General features: G+C 38.4%; 1 long non-coding RNA gene across 1 annotated transcript in view; it reads left to right on the top strand.

Annotated features, from left to right (window-relative positions):
* Positions 1-8,174: 8,174 nt before the first annotated feature.
* LOC129050079 (uncharacterized) overlaps positions 8,175-24,861 on the top strand; it is a 73,852-nt gene continuing 57,165 nt past the window's right edge. Inside the window, exon 1 of the long non-coding RNA XR_008513525.1 lies at positions 8,175-9,608. This is a non-coding gene — a long non-coding RNA (uncharacterized LOC129050079). The remainder of the gene's footprint in view (positions 9,609-24,861) is intronic.

The raw sequence follows: 24,861 nt of genomic DNA, 5'->3' as shown, positions 1-24,861 counted from the left end.
ATGCCATCTCAAATCTGAAGGAGATATGAAAACTTTATGAACTCAGTCATCACAATAAAATTTAAAAATAGCCTTTCTCATGTGATTCCATTCTTATTTTATTTTTCTTTTTTGTTTGCTTGTTTTTTTTGAGACAGGATCTCACTCTGTCACACAGGCTGGAGTGCAGTGGCACAATCATGGCTCAATGCAGCCTCCACCTCCCAGGCTCATGTGATTCTCCTGCCTTAGCTTCCAGAGTAGCTGGGATTATAGGCATACGCCATTATGCTCAGCTAATTTTTTAATTCTTTGTGAAGTTGGGGTTTTGCTGTGTTGTTCAGGCTAGTCTTAAACTCCTGGGCTCAAGGGATCCTCCTACCTCCCAAAGTGCTGGGATTACAGGAATGTACCACTGCACCCGGCTTTATTTTTCTTTTTTAAGAAATGTAAACAAATTATTTTTATTTTGATAATATTGAGGCACTAATTAAAATTAATATTGACAGTACTCGGGTACTATTGGCAATAGAGAACCTTTTCTTTTCTCTTTTTTGTTCCTCCCAACTCTTAAGATTGAATCATAGGAAGGTGAGAGGTCACTTGATGCCAGAAGTAAATCTACTATAGGTAGATTCAGAACAGAATGTACAAAAGGGCTCAACATTTTGCCACCCAACAAAATAAAAGCAGAAACCAACCCTGAAGCCTTTTGCTTTGTATAGCTGCCACCAGGAGACCATCCTTGTCTTTTTGTAGGAGAAGGAGCATGAAACTAGGTGTCGAAGCTGGTATCCTAATCCTATTTCTTAGGTTGACTTGTTGTGTAAGGTTGGGCAAGTCTATTAATTTTTATGAATATCTAATATCTTTATATTTAAAATGGATAAAATACTAGCTGGCCTTACCCACATGATAGTGTTGTTTTTAAGGGGCCAGAAAGATAATGTTATTTTTGGCAGCATAAGTTTTTCTGTAAATACAAAGTATGTATGATGGTGATTGTCAGGGTCAAATGTCACTGACTGAGTCCTCCATCTGGTTTAATGGTCTATTCCCTTCACTGGCCTAGATAGCACATGTAAGTCTCTAGGATTAATCTTTTTCTTAAATGTAGAGCAACCCACTTTTGATAATCCACTCTTGTGTGTGTTATCCATTGTATTATTTTAAGGTTGATTATAAACATTTCTAGATTTTACCAATATCTTTCTTCTCTACTTGTGGACACATGGAGTACTTCACTTCTGAATCCCCTTGCATCTTCCCCCATTATTAAATCAAATATTCTTCTAAGGATGTAGAAAAGTCTGTGAGGAAAGTAGTGAGCCCAAGAGCCCTAGAGAAGACCATGCATTGGTAAGAGGTTAGAAGGGATTATGTATTAGTGTGTCTATAGCTTTAGAGGGTAGTCCATAACAACCACTTCTGGGGTCTCAAATGCAGGAGGAGAAGGCCGTCCATCAGTTCCTTGCATTTGGACATGGGTGAACTCAAATGCCCACTGTCTTTCTTTTACTAGCTCACCCTTGCTCACCTTCACATACCATCAAGAAGCCCCTGTTGTAGTCACATTTTGCTCAGGCAACCCTTCAGTCAGTAAGCAACTATTTAAAAACGGCCTTACTTTTTAGTTTCTCTTGCTACGTGTTATTTGTATTCATTGTCTAACTTTAGCATGTTGTTTAATAATTCCTTTATATCAGAGTACATGTTTGTTGCAGTGTAGAAGGAAGATGTAATAATATTCGAAAACTGTATTACTGTTGGTCTGGCATATAAACATATCCACTAAGGAGCACATTACGTAATAAATAATTAGACAATTGGTGAATTGTTAGTTAGATGTTGCAAAGTGTTTTAGTGATGCTTGGGGGAAATTGGTTGGAATTTTTAGAAGGATTGGGAACACATTGCTGTTTTATTTCCACTTAAAATAATGAAACATAAAGTCTCAATATATAAATTCACTAGCAGACTTTCTAAGATAGATTAAATCTGGATAACAAAGCATTCCTGCATTCAATTTATGAACTTAAAAATTGTAAGCAACACAAATCTGTTGCTAGTTTTGACTTCTCCTAGCAATATGTTTAACTCAGTTATGTCAGAAAGTCTAGGAGCAGAATGAAATCCATCAAACATATTTGTTATTTTGCTTGTCTTGTGAAGAATATTTAAACCAAGATCTGTGGTTGGGGAAAGGTAAAGAGGAGGAGGAGGAGGAAGATGGGGAGAGGGAGTGAATTCTCGTAATCATTCTCAAAATAACTGATGACAGATCTGACATTATAAAGTTTCAAGGATATTAGTGCAGAATATATACAGTGGGTCCTTTCCAACAACTCAAACATTCAACTTTATTTTATTTTTGAGGTGGAATCTTACTCTGTCACCAAGGCTGAAGTGCAGTGGTGCAGTCTTGGCTTATTGCAACCTCTGCCTTCCAGGTTCAAGCAGTTCTCCTGCCTCAGCCTCCCAAGTAGCTAGGATTATGGGTGCCCACCACCATGCCTGGCTACTTTTCATGTTTTTAATAGAGACAGGGTTTCACCATGTTGGCCAGACTGGTCTCAAACTCCTGACCTCAGGTAATCTGCCTATCTTGGCCTCGCAACGTGCTGGGATTACAGGCGTGAGCCACTGTGACTGGCCTCAACTTGATTTTAATATGAACTTTCTTTAGGGACACACACTGGTTTGGGAAGTATGTTCCGGCATCCTCTGTTTAAGGACTTCATGGAGTTTATGCTATTAATAGTCTGTACGCTTATTTTATTTTATCCTTTTCTGTGTACATTCCCCAGTCAGTTTGTGGAAAACACTTATGGGAAGACATAATGTTTCTCACATGACTAATAAGTTAATATCCTATTTTGAGTGGTTGGGATTTTGAGTTTTGCCAAGGTTTTTAGCCCACAGTTACTTCTCTTTCCAGCCTTGTTTGGCTTTAAGCAGGTGGCTACTTTGACATACATATTAAATCAAGAATATCAGCTTGTCAGCTTGTTAGTGAATGAGAAGTTTTGTTGAATGTGTGAAGTCAGGTTTTGTCTGTCTACATTGCCTCATTGTTTTTTTGACTTTTATATTCCACGTCAGCCTCATTTCTCCTCCAACCTTCTACATTGCCCAGTGGCATGAACTCTGGGAAGGAAGTTTGGTATTACCTCAAGCAAATATCATAAAAGGTTGAGGCAAGATTTGTGGATAGGAAGCCTGGTTATGAGAAATCAGGTTTTAAAAGGTTAGATAATTGCTCAGAGAGGAACGAAGGAGTGACCAAATCAATGGCACTTAGGAAAGTGGCCAGAGAAAGGGTCCTTTTCCATAGGGAGATGGCTACCTCTCCTCCCGTTTATTACACCATGTGGCTGATGAGTCTTTATTTCCATTTGGAAACAAAAGTCAAATTCAGAGTCACGGGTGAGCTAATAGTATAACAGTGCATTATATTTTTACTTGCCTTTTATTGTCAAAGATATTGCATGTTTATTATACCTTTTTGAGCTAGTTTAATGAAGTGGAAAGAGCTAAATGATCTGATAAAATCAGCTAGTGCATCTCTCACTGGAGCATCTTGAGGATCTAATGAGATGATGTTACAGTTCTTATAGTTTTTATCAAGCTGAAAGCTTTGCATGGGGTCCCTTAAATTCACTGAGCTTTGATAGCTTGGGCTTAGGTAGCAACTGGACAATCTCTACCTTTCTCACTCTAATAGTTTGTTATTCTTATAAACTTTGGTTGGTAAGTAGAGTTGGATTTTTTTTAAAAAAAATATTTCACTAAAGAGGAACTGGAGCAAAGAAATAACGTGAGTGGCCTCACCAACTGAGGAGGAAAATCTGAACAGTCCAATACTTTCCCCACAGCTGTGCTTCCCTCTTAGGTGTTAGAGGCTGATGGGGCCAGCTGTGGCCCATGAGAAAGGCCCTGTGGCCCCAGGCATGGACAATCATTCACTTCATACAAATTACTTTAGGGTAGAGAACAGTAAATTGAGACCCCAGGTGCACCGTAGAGGAGCTCTGATCTCAAAGAGAAGTTACCACAGCTGCTTCTCTGGCTGAAATGGAAATTCCTGGAGGTCTAAGCTGCTGGTATGTATAAAGAGCTGTATGGCACATGGGCAAGAAGGAAGAATGGCTTCCCAGAGAAGGCAAGACTTACCAGTCATGCAGGAAATGGTGCTCGGAGAAATTTAAGCTCTGTATTTTGATTCAATTTGATTTTCCGTTAAAACAAGTGATTCTTATTTCAAACTATAGATTGCTTTGATAATTGGATGACAATGAATAGGGTCATTTTAGAAAAATGCACTTCAAACCATCATGTATTTTTGCAAATAATTTCAGTGGATAAGAAAATCCCCTAAAGACCATATGTTGGCCTCTTAAGTCTTGGTCCAGAAGTTTTATCAACCAGAATAATAGTGGGACTCCATTCTCAAAAATTCTGATTCATCAGATATTAGAGAGTCCCAAGATTCTGAATTTTTAATGAGCACTCAAGAGAATTCTGGTTTAAGTGAGCTGGACCAAACACTGAGAAACATTGTCATAGGGATCTCTGGCTCCTAGTTAAAAGGCATTGCCTCAGACTGGCTTAGAGCTCCAATGTTTCTGTATATATTTTCAAAATTAATTATTATCTTTCTCAATTTCACTCTATAAAGAAAACTCAAGTTCCCCATCAAATGAATTAGCCATTTTGGAGCAAAAATCAAATGAAAGGAAAGAAGATTTTTGTTCTGACTGAGCCAGTTTGGCTGGCTTCCTATCCTGGCATCACCAGTTGAGTATTAAATTTCCAAGTCACTGGGTGACAGTATGCCTGGCTTCATCCCAGTATGGGCATTCATCAGCTGCATTGTACAGTAAGTACAGTAAGAACTGTCTTGTAAGAACGGGCTAGACTTAGTGAGACAATCCTGGTTTGTTCTGAAGAGCATAATCAAATGAGTGATTGCAAATGGAAATTGAGATCAGAGCCAGAAAAGGGGTCTTGAGCAGCAGATTTGTGATCAAGGCAATGCTGCCGAAAGAGGGCAAATTGAGCTCTCAGGAGGACTAACATTCAGGAAAACGTTAGGTAATGGAGCTTGAGTTGGATGAAGGCAAGCAGTTCAGGATGGAGGCTGTGATAAAGATGTTAGTCTTATCAAATACTGGCCCGTTTAAACACATTAGACTTGACCAGACAAAAAATATTCTACATGGACATTCACTGATGAACCCTTATTACATAGAAGTCCAAGAAATAAAAGTTCATGGATGGTAAAATATGTCCATTTTATTTCTGATGATCATTTTTTGACAGTGAATTTACATAGAAATGGTGAATAGCTCTATGTAGTTTTCATTGGTAATATTCTTTATTCGGGTATTGGTAATATTCTCTATTAGGGTATTATCTAGTTCAGTGGTTGGAAAACTTTACAGAGACAGAGGGTAGAAAATTTTAGACTTTGTGACCTATCATACTGTCTCCATTATAAATTCATTTTTAATAACCCTTTAATAATGTAAAAATTCTTAGCTTTCAGGAAGTACAAAAACAAAGCAAGAACTGGATTTGGCCCTAAAGCTATGGTTTGCTGACCCTCTTATAGATTATCTCAACAGTAGAGTTATTTTATATTTACATAGTATTTGGTGTTCTCTGATAGGAAATACAGGTCAGTGGAAGAACAGCTATATTTATTTAAGTTTCTCATTGAGGATATATCCCCTTCCTTATTTACTGATAGGAGGGCTTAATACCATAAGCATGAGAAGTAGTGTTTTCTAAGCCTGAGTCCTCCTGTAGCCATCTAATATTAAAACCTGTAAGGAAAGAGTTGGATTTCAACTTGGTTTCTTTTGATCTATAAATTCAGGTATGATGGTGGTCTGGCCCTTTTGGGCTCTAAATTGAGCAATTAGCTTACTTTTGTTTATGTTTAACTACAATAAGCACCTTCTAGATTATCTGGATCTGGATTATCGGGATCATTATTTTATTGCCTGTGTACTAAAATGAGACTTAAGTCCAAGTAGACATTTGAACTTAAGATTATTTGGGTTCCAGTAGGACTACTTTAACTGTCTCCACGTAATGAGACTAAAACAGACATAAACTTCATAATGGCCAAATGATGCCAACAGACAGTTTGGAAGGACTTTATCAGAGAAAACATTGATTGGATATTGAGTCATTGCATAACACATGGTCTATATAGTACAAAACTAGATAGATCTTGTAACATAGCTGTCAGCTCCGTATCCTCTCTGGAGCAGAAGAGGTTCAATTTTAGTCAAACAGTATGTTGGTCACATTTGATTAATGCTGTTAATTTGCATTTCGATGATGGCACATTTAATTTGTAAATATGCATAAAGCTTGTTCAGTTATGAATATATGTGTGTGTATGCAGTTTAAATTACCTCTAGGAGTGTTAGGAGATGGTCATAGTGGTCAACGTATAAATAAGGGCCAAGAACAAGGTGGTTGCAGTTAAGATGGTTAAAGCAGGTCTGTGGTGATCCACAGGAGGCCATTCAGTGTCATAGAGAGAAGCCCCTTCCTAAGGCAGGTGCAGTCTGGAGCCAGGGCTCAAGGCCTTGCCAGCAGTGATTGGCTGGGTTTTAGCCTTGTTCACCCCCTCAGCTGAGCACTGTTGTTCAGGGGTATGTTCCTGTCCTAAGTAAGAGGGGGTGTGGTTTAAGAGATAATATGGGATAATAATCTTTGGGACTTAGTCAATTAAGTCTGGAGATGAAGAATTATTTCCTAACTTCCTCATTGACTGTTTTAAAACAATACTCACTAAGCCACGTGGCTTTGGTGATGATAGTTTTAAAACAATATCTAATTTACTGAATCTTTCAGAAAAGTTGAAATAACTGATACGAATTTTTCACAAGCTTTGATACAGTTAAGAAAAACAAAGTGTAAGAAAAGAATATTGAAAGAGCTAAGCAGTGGCAGCAATAGGTGTGGACAAGAGGTATGCGCACTACAAACTCGAGACCCCTGGACTTAGGCAGTTCCTCTTTGCCATGGGTGTGCTTATTGGGAGTGTCATGGGCATGAGTCCACAGTGCCCTCTACTGCCTCCCAGTACGTCTGTTCTAACATGCAACAGTTTGGTGGTCTCTTGTCGCCAGAATGAAGCAACTTTTTTTAAAATTTATAATTATTTTATTTTATACTTTAAGTTCTGGGGTACATGTGCAGAACATGCAGGTTTGTTGCATAGGTATACACATGCCATGGAGGTTTGCTGCACCCATCAACCCATCATCTACATTAGGTATTTCTCCTAATGCTGTCCCTCCGCTAGCCCCTCACCCTGGTGTGTGATGTTGCCCTCCCTGTGTCCATGTGTTCTCATTGTTCAACTCCCACTTATGAGTGAGAACACATGGTTTCTGGTTTTCTGTTCTGTTAGTTTGCTGAGAATGATGGTTGCAGCTTTATCCATGTCCCTGCAAAGGACATGAACTCATCCTTTTTTATGGCTGCATAGTATTCCATGATATATATGTGCCACATTTTCTTTATCCAGTCTATCATTGATGGGCATTTGGGTTGGTTCCAAGTCTTTGCTATTGCAAATAGTGCTGCAATAAACATATATGTGCATGTGTCTTTATAGTAGAATGATTTGTAATCCTTTGGGTATATATCCAGTAATAGGATTGCTGGGTCAAATAGTATTTCTGGTTCTAGATCCTTGAAGAATTGCCACACTGTCTTCCACAATGGTTAAACTAATTTACACTCCCACCAACAGTGTAAAAGCATTCCTATTTCTCTACATCCTCTTGGCTAAAATCAAGTGTAGTATCTGTTCTTATCAGTTTAATGGAGCAACTTTTAAAGGGAGTTTCCTTCTAGGTGGACCCATCGCTATGGTGCAGAGAAGCAGGGAGTGACTGGGTAGAACTGCGGGGCTGCTTCAGTGGGCAGGGAGAGTGCGTCAGGGGAACCACGCAGAATGCTGGCCTACTCATCTGTCTCTCCATTTCACAGGAGAAGCAGAGAGCTATTGGTTTGATTGACTTAAATAAATTTTTATTTATTTAATTTATAGTAAGTGCTGGGTATTGCTAGGCCTTGCAAAGTCAAGGTTATCAGGAATATAAGAGGACTGAAAGCAATATTCCTCATGCTTCCAGAGCAGATGCCTAAATGGGGAGGCAGAACTCAAGTGTGGTACACTGAGAACGCCTAGGATGCAAACACAGGTGGATTTGTTTATTACTAATGCAGCCCAGGGAAACTTCTCACAGGGAGAACATACTTTGTCTGTAGGAGGAGTGCCACATAAGATGAAATCAGGCTGCACACATGCATGAGTGTTTTCTGTTTAACTTGGGGATGAAGATGAACTTTCAAAGGGGCCTTAGAGGCAGGTATATTACATCCATATTTTTGAGTATGAAGAGAAGGGGCAAGCAATACTTAGTGGAAACAAGACAAAATTCAGAGATAAGAATGCAAGTGGAGTTCAAACATAGTAAGAAGAGGGGTTAATGGTATCTATCTCCCAGCAGACAAAACACCACCACACTCTTGGGAAATGTTTCCCCAGGCACTGGAGTATGGAGGTGTGCTGCCCCATTAGTAGGGGGTTCTTAGTATTAAGCCAGGCTTTTGCTTGCTTGAGGCCTGATTACTCTAATACTTGGTCTAATTCTTTTCATCTTGGGCCACAGGCTTCGGCATTGCTGAGCAGCTGCTCTGTGTTTTTGTCCCCTAGCAATGGTGAGCACTTTAGCCTTGATTCTTTGAAGCCTAAAAACATATGGCAACAGCTCTCAATCATTGTCCTGGAGCTCTCAATCAAGCTGATGTTTTGTTTGGTTGTATTAAAAATGGATTTGGCCGGCACGGTGGTTCACACTTGTAATCCCAGAATTTTGGGAGGCCGAGGTGGGCGGGTCATGAGGTCAGGGGATCGAGCCCAGCCTGGCCAACATGGTAAAACCCCGTCTCTACTCAAAATACAAAAATTAGCCGGGTGTGGTGGCAGGCGCCTATAATCCCAGCTACTCGGGAGGTTGAGGCAGGAGAATCATTTGAACCTGGGAGGCGGAGGTTGTAGTGAGCCGAGATTGTGCCATTGCACTCTGGCCTGGGCAACAGGGCGAGACTCCATCTCAAAACAAAATAAATAAATGAAAAAGGATTTAAGGATAGTTTTCATGGCATCCTTTCCCGATAATTGCAGATATTACATGCAGCCTAAGAACAAGTGTTAAAACATCCTCAGAGAGAGTTTAGTAATGAAACACCCAAGTCTTTCTGACATTAATAGGCTTTAGTGGGATTAGCTTAGTAATAGTTACATAATGTGTGATTCGTGGCAATGAAAATGCTAAAAGGGCCAATTATTGCATCATAATGGACACACCTTTAACATAAAGATACATTTGTCGTTTTGTGGTGTTCATCTATATTTAAATGAAGGATACTAATCATCATTGTAACGGCAACTTTAGCTGTCAGGGATACTGTTGCAGCTCTGCTTCAGCCAGTCTGTGCACAGAGCATGGAGCACCAGGGCCATGGAGCATGTGGGCTATGGAATCGGGTTGCCTGTTTTCATCTTGACTCCATCACTTGCTGGGCAACCTTGAGTAAGTGGCTTAACCATTTTCTGAGCCTCAATTTCTTCACCTATAAAGTGGGGGTCATTCTAGTGTGTCCCTGTAATGATGGGGATTAATGGAGATAACACGTAAATCACACATAGCAATGTTAGGCATAAAGTAAGTGCTTAATGAGTATCAGTTTCTTTAGTGTTGGATTTGTTGCCATCTTGAGCTCCATGTATCCAGAATTTAAAATGGAGATCATTCTTCCCAGCAATGTTTTAAAACTTGTGGAGCTGAGTCCTTCTAGGAAGACAGAGTAAAAGGACACCATTTCAGAAGAATTATTGTATCTCAGGAACCTAGGGCCTAAGGTGGTCATGGCCTCTGTCTATTTCTGCTGGCTAACACACATTCCAGTTGTGTCCAAGTTTTCTTCTTCCACCTCCAGGAACATCCACATATTAGGAGGCCTAAATTGAATTGCCATCATTATTTTGCCAAAGCCACCACTCCAGCTCAAAATTCATTAGTACCAAGGGCCTTAGTCTGAAAATCTGACATGAATCTTTTTGGTAAAAGAGAATCTTTGAGATGTTTTCTTTGATGGCCTTAGGCTGGGGCAGTAACGTGTCTAAGTCCTCCTCAGTTCGATGTGGGTCAAATATAAGATACTTGTGGATGTCAGCCAGACTGAAGTGAGGATTATTCTGGGTAATCCTGATCATGGTGTCACATCCCATTCCTTTCACCATTGGAGTTTGGCACACATCTACCTTTGGGTAGAGTTTTATTCTCACTACATAGTGGACAGCTCTTCTGTCTGCCCACAGGCAGACTTTGCTGGTTCTGAATGCTTGAAAGGTTTGACTTTGCAGTCTGCTTCTGCTGAGGATTTCCTACTCCTGAGCCCTAGAACACTCAGATGTTAAGATGCTAGAAAGATGAGGAGGAAACAATAAAGAAAACTGAGAAGCAACCAGTCAAAGGAGGAAGATAAAACCCTAGGAGAGTATAGGATCCAGGAGGCCAAGGGAAAAAAGTGTTTTGAGAATCAGAGAGGGGTTGAGGACATCAAATGCTGCTAATGGATAAAGTAAGAATGAAGATTAAACATCATTCGTTGTTGGCAATATTGATTATATTAGTTTGGTGCATTAGTTTTATTATCCCTTTAATTGTAAAATCTCCATGGCATTAATTATTATGCATTTTTTTTGCAAACAAAGAAGCTAAGATTCAGGATATATAAACTGTCCAGATTCACAAAGATGGGGAAAAGTTGCAGAATTGAGGTCTGAACTCAGGTTTTCTGACCATGATTTTCATTATCTCTGATATTGATATTTACACTTTGGTTTAACTTTAAATCATAGATTTCCTTTTCCTAGGAAATAACATTTTAAGACTCATTATACATTGTAGATATAAGATTTTGTTCAACTTTTAAACTTATAAGTATCAGGAATCTGATGGGGATAGTATTTTTAGAAAATTCCTACCCTTGCTGGGAATAAAGCTAGGCCTGAGCATGACCACCTTCAACATTTGGCCCTTCTGAGAATCTCTGAATATTTTGTGGAAAGTAGAATGGGAAGAGAAAAATGTGAAAAGTAGAGACCTGATATGTCCTCAAGCGTAGTCCTCTCCCTGATCATGTTTAGCTAGATTCCCCTGAAGAGACTTCTGAGCAAGTCAACATGTATCGGCCAGGGTCATTCAGCATTCTGGGCAATGGCACAGGCATTAATTCTGGGATGGATTAACTCAAAGATTATTGAAGAAACAAGACCTAGGTATAGAATCGGATTCTATTGTTTCTATTTTGCTGTAAGAAAGCACTTGTATGTAGACTATATCAGGATCACCTCAATTCTATCCACTGCTCACTTAGTTTAAGATTATTTTAAGTATCTTTAAAGAGTAGTGTACATGCAAAGAGTTTAGGTGAGAATCTGTGTACCTCATTAAAGTACTGGAATTTGGACACTAGTATTAAGTGGTTCTTTTGTAGCTCAATGAATGACATCATAAAAGTGGAACATTCAAATGAGAGTGTCCAAGGACCTGCTGACTTCACTGCTGAATTCTACCAAATATTTAAAGAAGAACTCATATTTTCCAAAAAACCAAGGAGGAAGGAATACTTCCAAACTCTTTTTACAAGGCAGGCATTACCCTGATAACAAAACTAGACAAGGACACTGCAAGAAGAGAAAATTATAGTCCAATATGCTTCAAGAACATAGATACAAAAATCTTCAACAAAGTACCAGCAAACCAAATTCAACAGCACATTAGAAAGACCATTCACCATGATTACATGGGATTTATCCCTAGGGTGCAAGGATGGCTCAACATATGCAAATCAATAAATGTTATACACCATATTAACAGAAGGGATAAAAACCATAGATCATCTCAATAGTTTCAGAAAAAGCATTTGACAAAATGCAACATCTTTTCCTGATTAAAAACTCTCAACAAATTCGGTATAGAAGAAATGTACCTCAACACAAGAAAGCCCATATACTGCAAACCCACAGCTAACATCCAACTCAGTGGTGAAAAGTTCAGAGCTTTTTCCTTTAATATCAGGATCAAGACCAGGATGCCCACTCTCATCACTTCTATTTAACATAGTACTGGAATTTCTAGCCAGAGCAATTAGGCAAGGGAAAGAAGTAAAAGGTATCTAAATTAAAAAGGAAAAAGTTCATTGTCTCTGTTTGCAGACATGATCTTATATTTAGAAAATCTAAAGATTTCAGCAAATAACTATTAGAACTAATAAGAGAATTCAGTAAAGTTGCATAATACAAAAATCAATACACGAAAATCAGTAGCATTTCTATATACTAACAAAAAAATTACCTAAAGAAGAAATCAAGAAAATAATCCCATATGTAATAGCTATAAAAATATTTAGGATTACATTTAAAGAGGTAAAAGATTTGTACACTGAAAACTATAAAATATTGATGAAAAAAGTTGAAGACACAAATAAATAGAAAGATATTCTGTGTTCATGGATCCAAAGAATTGATATTGTCCAAACGTCCATGCTACCCAAAGTGATCTACAGATTGAAAGCAATCCCTATGAAAATGTGAATAACATTTTTCACATAAGTAGAAAAAAATCCTAAAATTCATATAGAACCACAAAAGACCCTGCATAGCCAAAGCAATCTTGAGCAAAAAGAACAAAGCTGTAGACATCACACTATCTGACTTCAAAGTCTACTACAAAGCTGTAGTAACTAAAACAGCATGATGCTGTCATAAAAGCAGACACATAGACCAATAGAACAGAATAGAGAGCCCAGAAATAAATATGCATTCATGGTCAATTGATTTTTGATAAACATGCCAAGAACACACAATGGGGAGAGAAGACTTTGCTAAATTGTGCTCGGAAAACTGGATATTCACATGCAGAAGAATAAAATTAGACCCCCATCTTACGTCAGACAAAAATCTACTCAAAATGGATTAAAAACTTAAACATAAGACCTGAAAATGTAAAACTACTAGAAAAAAACATAGGAGGAAACCTTCTTGACATTGGTCTGGGCAATTATTTTTTAGATATGAATTCAAAGCATAGGCAACAAAAGCAAAACTAGACACATGACGTAATATCAAACTAAAAAGCTTCTGCACAGGAAAGGAAACAACAGAGTGAAGGAACAATCTACAGAATGGGAGAAAATATTTGCAAAGTATACATCTAATGAGGGGTAATATCCAAAATATATAAGGACCTCAACTCAATTGCAAGAACACAAATAACTTGATTCACAAGTGGACAAAGGACCTGAGTAGACATTTCTCAAAAGAAGACATACAAATGGCCATCAGATATATGAAAATGTGCTCAACATCACTAATCATCAGAGAAATGCAAATTAAAAGCACAATGAGATATCATCTCAGACCTATTAGAATGGTTATTATCAAAAAGACAAAAAATAACAACTGTTGGTGAGGATGTAGGGAAAAAGGAACACTTGCACACTGTTATTGGGAATGTAAATTAGTATAGCCATAATGGAAAATAGTACAGAATTTCCTCAAAAAGTTAAAAATGGGATTACCATATGATCCAGCAATCCCACAACTGGGTATACATCCAAAGGAAATGAAATAAGTATGTTGAAGAGATATCTGCACGCTCATGTTTATTGCTGCATTAGTCCCAATAGCCAAGCTATGAAATCAACCTAAATGTCTAAATGCATCAATGGATTAATGGATAAAGAAAATGTAGTATATATACACAATGGAATACCATTCAGCCTGAAAAAATAAGACTATCCTGTCATTTACAACAATACAGATGGACGTGGAGGACGTTATGTTAAGTGAAATAAGCCAGATGTGGAAAGACAAATACTATATGATCTCACTTATATGTGGAATCTAAAAACGCTGAACTCATGGAAGTAGAGAGTACAGTGATGGTTACTGAGGTCTAGAGGATGGGGGCAAACAGAAGATACTGGTGAAAGGGTGCAACATTTCACTTAGGAGAATAAATTCAAGAGATCTGTTGTACAACATATACTGGAAAATTACTAAGAGAGTAGACTTTAAGTATTCTCAGCCCCTAAAAATGATGAGCATGTGAGGCAATGCATATGATAATTAGCTTGGTGTAGCCATTCCACAATGTATACATATTTCAAAATATGTTGTATACCATAAATATATTCAATTTTTATTTTTTAATTAAAAATAAATTTTAAAAATTGAGAATGTACTCATGGCTTTGGAACAATGTGAATAAGGTTTCTTTGTTAAGGGACAAATGAATATTTTTGTTTATGGGCCCGGATGGTTAGGTGGACTGAGGAATGCCATGAAAACGAAATACTTGAGGAGAACTGAGAGCACAAGGGAGATTGATGTGGCTGACCCATTGTTGTCTTTTGCTTTTGTCCAACGTAGAGATTTTCATTACTTATTTTTCACACTGAGAAAGACAACCTACAGTGACATTAGAGATGTAGCGATGGTACAAAATTGCTGGAGAAAATAACCTGAAGACAACTGGAATATTACTTGCTTCTCACAGATATCAAATTCACATTTACCCACCAAGTAATTTCAGATCAGATGTCTTTTTTCTGCATTTCCTTTGCTTCTCTACAAGCCACAAAAGACAGCTATCATCATGAGCTTCATCAAACCTGAAAAAAGTCACTAAAAATTGGGCATCATTGACATCAGTAACTGGTAGGCTACTCAAGATGGAAAATAATCTCTTAAAATTTAACTTTCTTTTGAGACATAAGGTAGTGGAATTCTTGAATTGTAAAATGCTAACAAACAACTTATTAAAAACCCAAGGTTAATTAAAACAACCCTAGTCATGAGCCATTTCTAAGTTTTACAGGGCTGTTTTGAATAGTTTAAAAGTAGAGACTGGTGCTAAGTCAAAGTACTCGGTCCATTTGGATCCCTGTGAATGTCCAAGACAACCACAAAAATGCTGAGAAGAATCCACAGCTTTGCATTCAGAGCCTCCATGACTGTGCCTATTGTTTGTGAATGTGGGTCGAAACTAGAGCCCAAACCTCAGAGAATAAAACCTGCCTGATACAGAAGGTACCATGAGTAGATTCTGGAATGGCAGTGAACCAAACAAATTCGAGAGGATTGAGAAGACTCCAGGATACATATAAAGTTCAAGGATGGATGTTAGGTAGCTTTATTCGTTAGGGCTTGATGAATTGGCATCGTGTGGGTGGGGCAGGATGTAAAGTCTTCAGTTCAAATGAAATGAGAAATTTATCTGTGATCCTGCCGTCAAGTAACTGCACATCATCTTGGCTCACTGTGCATCTCTCTGTGGTTCTGTTTCCTTATGGGTAAAATGTGGGGAAAGGGATTGTCACTGCCTCTCCCAGAATTAATGAGGTGGCATTCACAAAGAGCATTGTACTCTTAGGAAGGAATGCTCTGTGGCAAGATATTATAGGGCAGTAACATCAAGCTTGTTTAAAACGTGTGCCTGCTGTTACCACGTGCGTGCTATGGCTCAACAGTCTTGTATATCAAATATAAACCAATGCATATGGAACTGTTTAAGTATAACCGATGATGAGCTGAATAAATGAAATAGTTTATTTTATACTAAAGGTAGTTCATGCTTAAAAAATGCCTTGTGGCTGCTATTTCGTCTTCAATACAGTAAAGACATACTTGAGCAATCCGGTTTAGATAATCACTGGCCATTGATGGCAGAAATTAGAAATGCAGAAAAAGATTGGGTCAGTGAGTCTGTTTCCTGGAAGACAGCAGGGAGGAAGTAATTTCAGCAACAATGCTGGGATACTCATGCTGTGTGTTAAGCCAGCTTCACAAACTTGCCTCCGTGACTGTGGCTGTGATACATGCCCAGACAGAACTCGGGATTGGCTACCCCTAGACTCACTCTTCACAGTTGCCTAGAATCTTTTATACCAGGACCACATCAGAAACCTCTGGGATCCATAAGTAAATAGCAAGGCTCTGCACTCAGAGTGGCACCTGCAGATTTTCCACTTTGCTTCTGCAAGTTATTCAGACACAACATTTCCATTCATCAGGAAAATAAGCCAACTGCCTCCTAAAGAGCATCTTTTCCTGTATTTAGGGGTTCTGGGGTCCACTTGCTGAAATCAGATAACTTCACTACCTTAACTTAAATTCTCCAGTGGATTCCCATTACACTTAGGACAAAGATCTCATCTCTTTACCACAGCTCATTTCTAACCTCTTGGATTATCAATGCCCCTTGTTTGCCATGCTCTAGGTGTAGTTTCAGACTCAGTTCTACCCCAAGCCTTGGCTCTTGCTGGTCTTGCTGGCTAAAGTGCTCTGCCCCAAATCTCCAAGTGCTGGTGACCTCATGTGCAGCTCCAATGTCACTTACTCGAGTCCTTCCCTGATCATCTGATCTAAAGTCCTCTTTCCTACCTACTCTTCATATATCATCTTATTATATTGTGTTTTTGCACTCACACTAACTGCAATTACCTTGCATATTTTTCCTTGGTTATTATTTCCTCCTCAAGAAAGTGGAGAGCTTGACTGTCTTTATACTTTTGGGGCTCTTGTGTCTGGAAGAGCACCTGGAACATAGTAGATTCTAAGCATGATTTCAGTGGATGAACTAATGGATAATAATTCACAATTTGGACTTCCAAATTCTGTCTGGGATTTTTAATGCTAGTAGCTGTGACTAATTCTACATAGTGATATGTTTGCTAGGAGGAAGTCTTTTGTCTAATGTGCAGTAAAAGTAGTCTAGATTTATTCCATTCATTATGACTTAGCTTTAAGGGCAAGTGAAATTCTAGAATTGCAAAATGCTAACAAACAGAATTTATTGAAAACCTAAGGTTGATTAAAACAACCCTAGTCATGAACCATTTCTAAGTTTTACAGGGCTGTTTTGAATAGTTTAGAAGTAGAGACTGGTGCTAAGTCAAAGTACTCGGTCCATTTGGATCCCTATGAATGTCCAAGACAACCACAAAAATGCTGAGAAGAGTCCACAGCTTTGCATTCAGAGCCTCCATGACTGTGCCTATTGTTTGTGAATGTGGGTGGAAACTAGAGCCCACACCTCAGAGAATAAAACCTGCCTGATACAGAAGGTACCATGAGTAGATTCTGGAATGGCAGTGATCCAGACAAATTCTAGAGGATTGAGAAGACTCCAGGATACATACAAAGTTCAAGGATGGATGTTAGGTAGCTTATTCTTTAGTGCTTGATTATGTTAATCATCATCAAGCAAGATGATATATGTTGGTCATCATCAAACGCTAACAAACAAGCTTCCTTATAATTATCATCTTATTGTGTTGAATCACTCCAAAAATAGCTCTCATACACTAATTAGTGCAGATCTAGAGTGGACACTAGATCTAGAGGAACAGCTATTTTTGGAGTGATTCAACACAGAAAGATTTCTTACTAAATTACTCTTCATTTTCTAGATATATAGAGGGTGGCACAAGAATCCAGAGATTCAATCTCAATTCTCATCCTTATTAACAGAATGTTTGAAAGAAGATCAACCTTTCTGACTTGGTAGTGTCATATATTACCTGCCTGATCTATATCTAAAGGATGTTATGAAGGTCAGGTGAAATATGTGGCTGAAAAGTCTCTGAAGACTTCAAAGTGCTATTTGGATGTATATCAGTTTATACAAGAACATCTAGAATGATATATCTGTTGCTTCCCGTATTTCTTACCAGATGATACATTTTATTCCTTGTATCTGCAGTTCCCAGTGTAGTAGGTATTTAATGCATTATTGAATGAATGAATACTATTATGATTATGATTTCTTTCTTTCTCTTGGCCAGCTTCTGTCTCCTCATTGTAAGCATTGTTAGCTTTGTATCTATTTGTCACTCTCTTTTATAAACTGTTGGCTATTAAAGAGAACAATTTCATAGAGTTCATTTCAGTGTGTTTTTCTTTTATTTTGGTCACTGCATATGGTCTGGACATGGGTCTTCAGCATCGCAGGGCATGGGATGAGGGCGAGAGAGAGAGCAAGAGAGAGAATGCATCTGTTTAATAAATAGAGTGAAGGGTAAGGATCACACTGACTGTGGCCCATATCCTTCTGGGGTGTGGACTCGGGCATATTTGAGACTTTTTACTATTAATACTAATCACAACCCCAGCCCACTCTAAGCTATGTGCCATGACCATTGGTGAAACTCTGAAGTCAAGACCTTAGTGAATCATGTCCTAATCTGTTGGGCAATACCTTTATTTTTGGATTTGGGTTATTTGTAGATTGCCCTTTTTTGGTATAAATGAGCAGTACTGTTTATTTCCATTTTGCAATAAAAAGCTACTGGCTATTTAGCCAGAAAGCAAATATTTTCACTCTGAATTGCTTTCTGGACATTTTTTCCAACAGTGTTTGATTTGAAGCTGTGAAACACATTACTCCCCTTCCCTCCTCCCATCCCCTGCCCCTGCCATTTCCTCTTAGGTGGATCAAAACCAGTGCTTCAAAAAATAAAGCCAGTATTCTTTGATTGCTCCTTTACCATATGAAAGCATCAGAGAGGCTGAAATAAATGCCTGTTTGGTCCCAAAACACTGCCATCCAGGAAAATCTGCCAGCCAACCAGGTGTTCCAGAATATTTTGCCTGAGGGCCAGCCTGCCCAGGAACTGGCATTGAAATATGTCTGGGCTTTGGTATTTTTCTGTGCAGCTTAAAGTGCTACCTTTGGGCACATTTATTGGGATGCATAAGAAATAGTGTACAATCTGCATAGTGATAAAGTTTTGTGTGTCTTAGACATGTTCTCCAGTTGTAGAATACTTCTTTTACAGACCTTTGGATCCCTCAGTTTCTTTTTTAAAGTTAATTTTGTATTTTTCCACCTGAGTGTCTTCTCCACTCTCCATTTATTTAACTAAATTTTTAAATCTTGTTTGTTTCCTTATCCACTGAAAACTTTACCCCCAAACCTTTACCCTTTACACAGTAACATACCTATCCACTCACATACACGCACACCCCCACCCACCCACCAACACACCAAAACAAATTGTAAAATCTTAAACTTAAAAGTTTAATTTCATTTCCAGCCGTAATTTACTATCAGTAGCCTGGTTGTCCTTTATTTTAGTCATTTCCAGCCCTGCCTGGCTAAACTCAAGTCGCCCAACTCCCGATTGACTCATAGTCTAGGTATTTGGTAAGAAGATTTGAATCTTTCTTTTTCATGTTGGTGACATTTCCTAGTTGTGCTCTGCCATTCTTTAGGCAGAGGTTTTTTCTTTTTAATAATAGCAAACGAGAACAGTACAATTAAAAAAAGAATGAAAGAAAAATAGTAATTTCAGAAAGAACCAGTATGAACAAAATAGCAATGAATTGCAAATTTGTAAAAATAACTTGGGTGTTAATGTATCAGATTCCTGAAAAGTGAGTGAATGTTTTCTTCTCATTTTTTCCCGGTGTCTTTTAAGTAGAAGATGAAGGATGCTTTGCAGGTGACTAAAATGCACTGCCTTGTTATTACAGGTAGCGGACTCAAACCTTTCAAATATTTTGAGTGGTTGGAAAAAAGAAACACAAAACAATTCTATTTTCTGAGTTTTAAAAATGTCCGAACCCCTGGAAGACCCAGCCAGACCAAATCCACTTTTTCTCCTGGATCCATAATGTACAGTGGCAAATTAAAGGCTTTGAGAAGCTCTGTAGTAAAGAACTCTGTTTAACTTGATATTTTACACATTCATTAGACCATGAGATTCTCTTCTTGTAGAATAAGAATTAACATCTCATAGAAAATTTCCAGAGACCACAGTTAAAGAAGCGTTCTCTGAAGCCTTTTAAAAGCAGAGAGTAGGCAGCCTGAGGTACCAACTCTGCAGTGTGATCAGCAGAGGAAGACGGAATTGGGAGAAGCGGCAGAGGTCTATGGCTTCTAACTGGAACCTAAGGATAAAAGCACGAGAGATGCTGAGTGGTGAGCTTCTGCCCACAGAGGGGACAAGACTGAGGGAGAGTAAAGGGGCTGAGAAGTCCCACGTGACCCGAGCAGGCATGCAATAAGCTCATCCCTCAGTTAAGCCAGGTTTTTCCAACTTTGTTGGATATTTGAATCATAGTTGTTTTGTTCTCCCATAAAGACAATTGACTGAGTTTTGATTTCCCAATGTATATGGGGAAAAGTAACCTTCCTGATTCATTAATTCAGTAATTACTCAGTATATCTCTGGTGAGTGTTCATAATCATATTGTTGTAAATAGGTTTGAATGATCTGTCTTGTTTTCAATGGAAGTTACATCAGTTAGGTTTCCTACAAATTACACCCCCCACCCCCTGCTTCCCCAACTCACACACACGTATCTGTTTCTCATTCTGTGGTGACACATAATGAAAGCTTATTGAGAACCTGGTCTGTGTAAGACAGCTGCCCTGCAGATGTTCCAGAATTGTATTAAATGCTCTACACATTAATGTTGACTTACAGGAGTCTGAAGTTTTCACCCCAGTCTCAAGCACTTTAACTCTTCATTCCTCTTTGATTTACTTTCAAACCGAATGATTAAGGAACAATATGGAAACCACATGTAAAATGCCCAGTGAGTTTTCTTTTTTTTTTTTTTTATGTATAAAAACAATGGAGAAAGCCAATGTAGAAATACCGAGGCCAACCAGTGGTTTACTTTGATGCTTACCAGGGAACACTAGGGAAATTTGCCAGTACGTGGATCCTGTTTGGAAGAATCAGATCAAAGGAAGAAATATAGAGAGTCAGACCCTGGCACCTCCCAGGTTTGTATGTTCAAAGTGCAGTGTCTAAAGCAATTTTCATTCCTTGTCCATTTTGCATTGTGTGTCACTCTTCTCTTTTAAAAAGTCCTCAAAATGAAAATACATATGCTCATCATGAACAAAGATGCAACAGAAATGGAATTCTCAGGTAGCCATTTTATTTGGGGATTTATTGACCTTTGGAAAGGTTGAAATCCCAGATAGTAATGTATTTCATGTCCTTCACCCTTTCTAAGAATATCCTCAATTTCATTTCATTTTTAATTATTATTTTGTGTTAATTTGCAAGAGCCCCTGAAGAAATAATTATTCATATAATTAGAGTCTATATAAATAGAGTTTATATATAAGCAGAGTCTATAACTCGACTCTTCTCAGAGGCAATGAAAGAAAGGTTAAAAGGAACTCTGGAGAGACTATGAAAAAAGGACTGATATACAAGTGGCCTAGACTTTGTAGCTGCTGAGATGTCGTAGCTCATGGGATGACACAGGGATTTATGAAAAGCCTGTGATCTTCTGAAGTTCCAGATGGAGGTGTGGAGTGCTCTTGGTGGCAACATTTCAGAGAGGGTGCTTGACATTTGTACTTCAACCTCTAAACTTGGCAAAGAGCTCGAGTATGATTAAGACAGAGAAAAAGGTCTGTACCTTCATCATCTATGGTTTTCTGCCCTTATCACAGACCCTAAACTTATAAACGAGTAGAGCCACCTCATGTCACCTTCTGCTGCCTTCTGCTTCTGCTCCTTAAAGAATCTGGGAGGAACTTCTAAGTCTGGTAAAAAGGGTGGATGGTACATGAGCTTCTCACTTTGTGTCTTATAATAACATTCCTCAGGCTTTCTAAAAGGCCAACACCTTGAAAAAGTATGTCAAATGGCTTAGTGTTTTGAATGGTTTAAATGTTGGAGGCAGCTTTGCTTGGTTCTGATGGTACATTTAGCATTTAATTGGAAACCAATTTCCCTCCTTATTTTCTTGAAGGAGATTTGGTCCTAGACAACTGTACTGCGGAACTGGGGGGACTTTCAAAAAGGAAACATACTCCCAAGATTTTGTTTCTACTCAAATACCAGAGTAAAGCTCTGACCTCATACAAATCAGTTGAGACAAGCCCATTTCTGGCTGTGTATTTGGATCCCAGAATATTATTTCCCCTCGCATTTCATGATTCCACCCCTCCAGATTTGGAGTCATTCATTGTATGATATTCATGGTGACATCTTAGACTTCAGTTTCCGTAATGAATGCACCTGAGTTCCAGCACTAATTTTCTTTTCCTTGGGAAAAACAAAAAACACAAAACCATTTGTATGGCTCCCTGAGTCGTCACTTCATCAATAAGCGAGGCTCTGTGCTTTGGGATAGTTCAACAAATAGTTTTGCCACTGACCACAGATTTGGATGAAATGATCCTTTACTGCAGACAGCACAGGAGCGATCCAAATCAGGACATATGGGGAATGGTTTCTCTTGCCATGTGGCTTTTGCATAGGATCATATAACCACCAGGCCAACAGACCCACTCATTAACCCCATCAACTGCAAACAGAGTAAATCTCAGGAAAAAATAGCTAAATTCAAACTACACAAATGGCTTCTGTTTTCTCTTGTCATTACATCCTTGGATCTTAGGCATTACATTAAAATTGGTTGGGTTTGTTTTTTTGGTCAAAAACCTCCTCAGGTCTTTTCACTTTAAAATTTTCCAAAGCTTCCTTACATGTCTATGGTTTTTGTTTAAGAATTTAGAAAACAATGAACAAAAACCTTTCTCCCCACTCAGTTCAAACTTTTCATTTTGTTAAGCTTGTAAGTGTTATTACCTTTTTCATAAGGGTTCATTTAAATTAAGCCTCAATGATTTGGAGTGAAATTAATTAATAACTAATATAAATGTATTAAAGGTCATGTCTATATATAAATCTATTTGACTGTTTTGACTACATGAAACCTACTTAGTAAATTGGAACTCACTGAATAACCAGTTATTTGAGGATATATATCTTGTTGAGTGTTTGGGTGATATCTCTCCTTTTCTGTTGGGTGAAACTTCTGCTTTTCTTTTAGGTTCCACAAATAAATGAACATAGGACTGAGAGGGAAATGCAACCGAGAATAGTTACATATTTTGTTCAATTACTAAGAAACATGTCATTGTGAGACTAGTGCTGTATTCAGATCTCATTTGCATTTTCTTTTCTTCAGAAGGCCTAACACATTACTCTGGTGGATATTCTACTCATTAATACTCCATTCCACTTGGTATTTGAGTCCTTTGAAATTCAATTTCATTTTGTGACAATACTGACTTACTGGGGCAGCTGACAGTATGAGAAGAATGAATTGTGTACATAATGTTTGATTTGTACCTTCGTGTATTATGTCAGTGTATTGACAAGTGAAAAGAAACCAGAGCCAGTGGGGAAGATTAGTGGGAAGATGTTGCCTGCTGCTGCCTGTGTAAATTCTCACACAAGTGGCCTTTGTAGCTAGCAATTTTAAGTGGTGTTTCATTTGTGATTGTGGAAAACCAGAAGGAGAATCCACTTAGAAATCCCATAGTAACAGCTTCTTTTTCACTTGCTCTTTCCTTGGGAAGTTCTAGAAGAAAGGGATAGGAGAGCATGCTGGTTTTAAAGAGGAAAAGTTTTTAGTCTTTCTATCAGCACCTCAAGAATCAACCTGTAGTCTGTCTTCTGTACCCTAAAATGTCTTAGCACCCATGTGCTTAATGATACTGTGTTACAAAAGTTAAAGTCAGGTCTGGCATAAATGTGCATTCATCCTTTCTTGGATTGTAAGAGTTTTGGGGGCAAGATTTGTGTTTGATTTTCTCTGAATCCTGCAGAGTGCTTAATCGTAAAATAATGACAATAATAGTAATACTGGCAGCTAACAATTGTTGAGTGTTCACTATAAACCAAGCAATATATTAGGCACTTTATGTACATTATCTTGTTTAATCTTGATTATAATTCTAGCGTTGTTATTATTAACACCTTATAGATAAAGGAATTGAGGCTTAAAGTTTGCATAACTTGCCCATGGTCATGCAGCTGGTGTAGTGGGTTGAATAGATTCCCATAAAATATGTGCAAGTCCTAATCCTTGGTACCCGTGAATGTGACCTCATTTGGAAATAGGGTCGTTGTTGATATAAGTAAGTTAAGAATCTTGAGATGAGATTATCTTGGATTTAGGGTGGGCCCTAAATCCAATGATTGGTCTCCTTTTGAAAGAAAAGAGGGGGAGATTTGAGACACATGCAGAGAAGAACATCATGTGAAGATGAAGACAGAGATTTAGAGCGATGCATCTACCAGAGAAGGAATGCCAAAAATTGCTGACTACCACCACAAACTGGAAGACAGGCATTGAACAAATTATCCTTCAGAGGCTTCAGAAGCAACCAGCCCTTCTAACACCTTGATTTCAGACTTCTGGCCTCCAAAACTGTGAGAAAGTAACTTATTGTTCTTAAGCCACTTAGTTTGTAATAATTTGGTCCAAGAGCTGTAGAAAACCAATATAGCTAGAAAGTGATGGAATGTACACTCCATTATTGGAAACATGGCCCCACTGCCTATGTTTTCAGCCCTAGTCTTTATATGCTCTCAGTATTGATTAGGCTAGTGTTATGTTTATAATATTTAATAAATAGTGCTGGATTTTTTTTTTTTTTTTTAGACGGAGTCTCGCTCTTGTTGCTCAGGCTTGAGTGCAGAGGCGTGATCTCAGCTCACTGCAACTTCCGCCTCCCGGGTTCAAGGGATTCTCCAGCTTCAGCCTTTCGGGTAGCTGGGATTACAGGCACATGCCACCTTGCCTGGATAATTTTTTGTATTTTTAGTAGAGACAGGGTTTCTCCATGTTGGCCAGGCTTGTCTCGAACTCCTGACCTCAGGGGATCCACCCGCCTTGGCCTCCCAAAGTGCTGGGATTACAGGCGTGAGCCACTGCACCCAGCCTAGTGC

Source organism: Pongo abelii, chromosome 16 (genome assembly GCF_028885655.2).
Source record: "Pongo abelii isolate AG06213 chromosome 16, NHGRI_mPonAbe1-v2.0_pri, whole genome shotgun sequence".
NCBI classification, from domain to species: domain Eukaryota; kingdom Metazoa; phylum Chordata; class Mammalia; order Primates; family Hominidae; genus Pongo; species Pongo abelii.
Note: the sequence above shows the minus strand (reverse complement) of the source record. Positions and strands in the feature narration are given on the sequence as shown.